Source organism: Oryctolagus cuniculus, chromosome 1 (genome assembly GCF_964237555.1).
Source record: "Oryctolagus cuniculus chromosome 1, mOryCun1.1, whole genome shotgun sequence".
NCBI lineage: Eukaryota > Metazoa > Chordata > Mammalia > Lagomorpha > Leporidae > Oryctolagus > Oryctolagus cuniculus.
In genome coordinates, this window is record NC_091432.1 from 153,620,261 (window position 1) to 153,626,451 (window position 6,191).

At 40.5% G+C, this 6,191-nt stretch overlaps 1 protein-coding gene across 10 annotated transcripts in view; it reads left to right on the forward strand.

Annotated features, from left to right (window-relative positions):
• Positions 1–6,191, forward strand: part of PRUNE2 (prune homolog 2 with BCH domain) — a 316,953-nt gene that overhangs the window by 273,600 nt on the left and 37,162 nt on the right. The window lies entirely within an intron of this gene.

Consider the following 6,191-nt stretch of genomic DNA (forward strand, 5'->3'; position numbering starts at 1 on the left):
GCTAAGACAATCTGGCAAAAAAATATATATATACCTAAATGAAAGATCTCTGCGAGTGAGATCTTTGCGAGTGAGAACGGGCCATCAAAAAAGGAGGTACCTTTCTCTGAAGGGAGGAGAGAACTCCACTTTGACTATGACCTTGTCTAAATAAGATCAGAGTTGGCAAACTCAAAAGGCTTCCTTAACCTTGGCAACTCATGACAACAGCCTAGGGTGATTACTGACGCATAAATAAGAGTGTCAAATAGTTAAGTCAACAACAGGAGTCACTGTGCACTTACCTCATGTAGGATCTCTGTCCTTAATGTGTTGTTTACTGTGAAGTAATGCTATAACTAGTACTCAAACAGTATTTTACACTTTATGTTTCTGTGTGGGTGCAAACTGTTGAAATCTTTACTTAATATACACTAAATTAACCTTTTATATATAAAGATAATTGAAAATGAATCCTGATGCGAATGGAATGGGAGAGGGAATGGGAGATGGGAGGGGTGCAGGTGGGAGGGAAGTTATGGAGGGGGAAAGCCATTGTAATCCATAAGCTGTACTTTGGAAATTTATATTTATTAAATAAAAGTTAAAAAAAAAAACTGGAGCTGGATTTGCAGGAGAGAATTGAGCCTAGAAGATAAAATTTGAAGAAGAGAGGTCAAGGCTTAATAATTTCTTTGCAGACACCTGCACTCTCTGGAATGTTCGGTCCCCCAGATTCTTACATGACTGGCTCTCTCTCTCTTTATTCCGACCGTAGTCAGAAGTGACCTCCTCAGAGAGGACTTCCTGTACTTCCGGAATCAAAAGTGCTTCCCACCTCCCTGCTATCATCAACCTGTCACTCCCAATCCTTTATTTATTTCCCACATATCACTAGCTGAAATTTTATTGTGTAACTATTTGTTTGCTTGTTTGTTTACAGGTTTATTATCTTTCTCTTCCAGCTAGAATGTATGTTTCATGAGGGCAGGAACTTTGTTGTATTTGATGCTTTATCTCCAATCAAGTTTGAAAGAAGAAAGGATAGGGTAGGCAGAAAGCGGAATGGATTCAAAGAAAATAAAAGTTACATGATCAAAGACTGACATTCCTGATATGAATATCAGTCTCACTTTAGTTCTTTCTCTCTCTGTCTCCCTTTCTCTTTTAAAAGATGTATATATTTATTTGAAAGGCAGAGTTACAAAGAGAAATATTTTCCTTCCTCTAATTTACTCCCCAGTTGGCTGCAAAGGATAGGGTTGAGTCAAGCCAAAGGTAGGAGCCAGGGACTTGGACCATCCTCTGCTGCCTTCCTGGGCCACAGCAGAGAGCTGGACTGGGAGAGGAGCAACTGGGACAGAATGCGGGGCCCCAACCGGGACTAGAACCCTGGGTGCTGGCGCCGCAGGCGGAGGATTAGCCTAGTGAGCTGTGGCGCCGGCCTATTTGGCTTTCTCTTCAGGTCCAGATTGTTTTTTGGTACTACCAAAAGTGCCTTTAATCCTATTATTTTAATCAGAATTTGTAGAATATAATCCAGTCTTAGATGACAAATTTTTCTAATCTCTTGGGGAGAAAAGAAGTATGTGTGCATATAAAGCATTTGCTTTAAACAATGGCAGCCTGGAGTTTCTGTTTTATTCTTCAAAGTAATAATATTTAGAAGTGAAAGCATTGGCAGCAGGTACTTTTTTTTATTCATTATAAAAATTCTTCCAGTCTTGAAAAGCAATTCTGCAATTAAATGAAACTATGACTTCAGAGTCACACTCATGCCAGCGGTTCCACTTAGAGGAGAATATAATTAAGAATTTCATCAGCTTAACTAATTAATTCAACCAGTAGGTAGTGAGCCAGGAAGCAACAGCTGTGACCACTGTACATTTAGACCCTGCCTTCACAAGGCTTAGAGCTTTATTTCATCAACTGAAAAAATATGGAAGCAATAAATGGATTTGTTCTATAATTTTTTATATTTAAGTAGAGAGTTCATATTGCATCTTTATCATTGTGTTCATAAATTTCAATACAGTCATCCCTCAGTATCTGTCAGAGATTTGTTTCATAACCCCTGCAGATGCTAAAATTTAAGTATGCCCGTGTTTCCTAATAAGACTTCACAATATTTGAATATAATACTTTAAATTATCTCTAGAAATAAATGTTTGGTGCAGTGGCTTAAGTTGCCACTGGGGACATCCACATCTCATATCAAGTGCCTGGTTCAAGTCCTGGCTACTTCATTGCTGATCCAGCTTCCTGCTAATGTGCGTGCTGCGAGGCAGCAAGTGATGGCTCAAGTACTTGAGTCCCTGCCACCCACGTGGGAGACCCAGATGGAGTTTCTGCCTCCTGACTTCAGCCTGGCCCGACCCTAGCTGTTGTGGGCATTTGGGGAGTGAACCAGTGGGTAGAAGTTCTTTCTCCTCTCTCTCTCTCTCTTTCTATGCCTTCCAAATAAAATGATAATAAATAAATAAAATTTAAAATAAATCATTTCTAGAGTATGCATAACACCTAATACAATGTAAACATTATGTAAATAGATGTACTGTATTGTTTAGGGAATAATGACAAAGTAAAAATAAAATCAGTGTATGTTTACTACAGACACAATTTTTAAAAAGCATTTTTGATCTGTAGTTGGCTTAGGATGTGCATGAGGAAGCCATGGACATGGAGGGCTGACTTAATTATCTGGGTATTTGTTCTGGTAGATTGAAATACACCAGTAAGAAGTGAAAGAAGGTCTTGAATTCACAATGTTTTCTGACATTCCAAGAGTCTTCCCCAGTAACTACATCCACCCCAGCTGCTCTTAAAATTGTTTTTTCTCTCTTTGTCTTCCCTCCTGTTTCTGTAATTCTGCCCTACAAATAATCAAAAAATACAGCTTTAAAAAAAATTAAAGTTCATTTTAGTGCAAAAAAAGTTTGAAGTCTACACCTAGTTTTTCTGGTAATACGTATTTTTCATAAACTTTTTGAAGACCTTTTATAGGCATGGGATATTTTGCACCAAAATAAACTTCCCTTTTAATTCCAGTTTCCACTAGTTTTTTGCAGTCCCCTTGTATATTAACTTCAAGTCCCACAGAAGGCAGCTGTGGTATGACCCCACTGGTCCTCCCTCACCACTCCTCCACTTCCCTGTTGCTGGGGAGAGCTTTGTCAAACCACATCTGAATCTTTTATTTTTATAAATAGTAAGTGGTGGTAGCTGAGCAAACTAGTAATTAAAGCTGCCACTTGCTGACACTGTTCTTTTTGTTTAGTTGACACAGTTATGTTGACAGAGCTGATAGCCACAACCCTAATTTTAGGTCTTAAAGAACAGAATTTTAAACTAAATTGAATTTTAAAATTCACCTTGATTTTAAAATAAGAGGCGTATATACAGACACTGTTTTAAACAAACAAAAACATTATATATTGAAGACATGCAGTACATCTGAGCAGCTTCATTTTGTAAAAATGCAAATATAGATAAATGTGTAAGAGAGGTAGAATATAAATAATACACGTTAGTCCCAAAGTGTGAAATAAACACTTGAAAATTACATGTTTTGGGTTTTCTTCTGTGAGCATATTTTAAAAACTAATTTTTATTTATTTATTTTTACCTTTTCTAAAGGTAGACAGACAGATGGATAGACATTTCCCATCTTCTGGTTCACTCCCCAAATGCCCACAACAGCCAAAACTGGGGTAGGCCAAAGCCAGGAGCCAGGAAATCAATCTGGGTCTCCTGTGTGGGTAGTGGAAGCTCAATCGCTTGAGCCATCACTGATTGCTTCCCATGGTACACATAATCAGGAGCCCAAGGCAGCAGTGGAGCCTGGCCTTGAACCCAGACACTGATGTAGGACTCGGGCAATCCAGGTGGCGTCTTAGTCCCTACAGCCGATGTTTGCCCCATGGGTTAAGCGTTTTCAACTAGGCCAATACGTTCTCAACAAAGTTGGGGTTTTTCAGGCATGGTCTTTCAAAAGCATTTGGCCAGTAAGTTATATGAGTTAATGAAAACTTTCCCAGTGCTTACTTTATCCCAGGATCCATTCTAAATAGTAGCTCTTTTAATGCTCATGTTAATTCTGTGAAATAGCTGCTATGCTCTCCTTCATTGTGTAGGTGAGAACCCCATGTACAGAGAAGTGAAACAGTTTGCCAAAGGTCTCCCAGAGCCAGCTTCAAACCCAAAGTTTTTTGTCCTTGACTTTGGTCCGTGCTGATGAAGAAGAGGAGGAGCAAGTGTTTTACCAGATCAGGTTTTGTCCCTGAAACCAAGCGTGGTGGGACACCCTCTCATTTAGACTTCCTTCTATCAGTCATGTTCATAGCTTGAGGACTGCTCCTTTACTGTCCTCATGATGTTCATTCCATTTGCTTCTTTATTTAGTAGCCAGTGAGTAAACATTTCTGCTGGGGAATTTGTCCACAACGGGATTTTGCTTACGAGAAACTTTTAAAATCTCATTATCAAAAGATGTCAAAGTAGTCTTCACTTCTAAACAGTGTTTTTCTTTAATAGTCATGTCCGAACAGTTGGGAAATTTAACTTAAGGGACCAATATAATTAAGAGTCGCTTTTCTTTGATGTGTTGTAAACAACATGCCAAAGATTTCAGAAATGTGTAGTTTGTAAAGGACTTCAGAAGTCAGCAATTCATGGTAGATCTGAGGATTTTGTTTTTGTGGGTTTTAAAAAATGCTTTATTATAGTAAACCTAGAATCTTAAATATATACAAAAGACAAGACTGATGATCTATTTCTATTTTCTTTTTTTATTATTAAAGTACTCCTTCTTTGACCAAAGGGATGATTTTATTTTATTTTTTACTTATTTGACAGGTAGAGTTATAGACAGTGAGAGAGAGAGACAGAGAGAAAGGTCTTCTTTCCGTTGGTTCACTCCCCTAATGGCTGCTATGGCCGGTGAAGCGCTGGCCAGAAGCCAGGAGCCAGGTGCTTCTTCCTGGTCTCCCATGCGGGTGCAGGGGCCCAAGTACCTGGGCCATCCTCCACTGCCCTCCTGGGCAACAGCAGAGAGCTGGACTGGAAGAGGAGCAACCGGGACTAGAACCGGTGCTCATATGGGATGCCGGCACCACAGGTGGAGGATTAACCAAGTGAGCCACGGCGCAGGCCTCGATCTATTTCTATTTTCCAAACCAACTGTAAAGTAATTTTTACCATAATTCAGATATCAGCAAAGGCATTTATAAGGAAGGTGGAAAATGATAAAGAATTTAAGCCTGAATATTTCTGCTAAGAATGTTACAAGATACACTCATGTGTTCATATATATTTCCTTCTGGGACTCTCACATGATGTTTGGAAACCTCGTCTAAACTACCTTTTGTAAAATTAACCCATAATTATGGCCAGTTTTCTGGGCTCATAAGGCACCCCCCAAATTGTTTTCATTTCATTCAACTTCCCCACTCAAGGTCTTCTGTTATTTTTACAGCCTATAAGCAATCAGCTTATAAAATCAATTCCATGTTTTAAAACTCTGCATATAAATTGATCAAGTGTTGAGCTTCCTTTGCTTCAGCCATAAGCAGCCTTGGGTCACAATGGTGGTGTACAAAGGAAAGATATTTCTTTGCATGATTTGTGTTTTGTGGTTTTTTTTTTTTTTTTTTTAGATTTATTTATTTGTTTGAAAGAGTTACAGAGGCTGGCGCCGCGGCTCACTAGGCTAATCCTCCGCCTTGCGGCGCCGGCACACCAGGTTCTAGTCCTGGTCGGGGCGCCGGATTCTGTCCCGGTTGCCCCTCTTCCAGGCCAGCTCTCTGCTGTGGCCCGGGAGTGCAGTGGAGGATGGTCCAAGTGCTTGGGCCCTGCACTCCATGGGAGACCAGGAGAAGCACCTGGCTCCTGCCTTCGGATTAGCGTGGTGAGCCGGCCGCAGCGCGCTGGCCGCGGTGGCCATTGGAGGGTGAACCAACGGCAAAGGAAGATCTTTCTCTCTGTCTCTCTCTCTCTCACTGTCCACTCTGCCTGTAAAAAAAATAAAAATAAAAAAGAAAGAGTTAGAGAGAGGCAGAGGCAGAGAGAGAGAGAAAGAGAGAGGTCTTCCATCCGATGGTTCACTCCCCAGTTGGCCGCAATGACCAGAGTTGCGCCAATCCGAAGCCAGGAGCTTCTTCCGGGTCTCCCACGTGGGTTCAGGGTCCCAAAGACTTGGATCATCTTCTACTGCT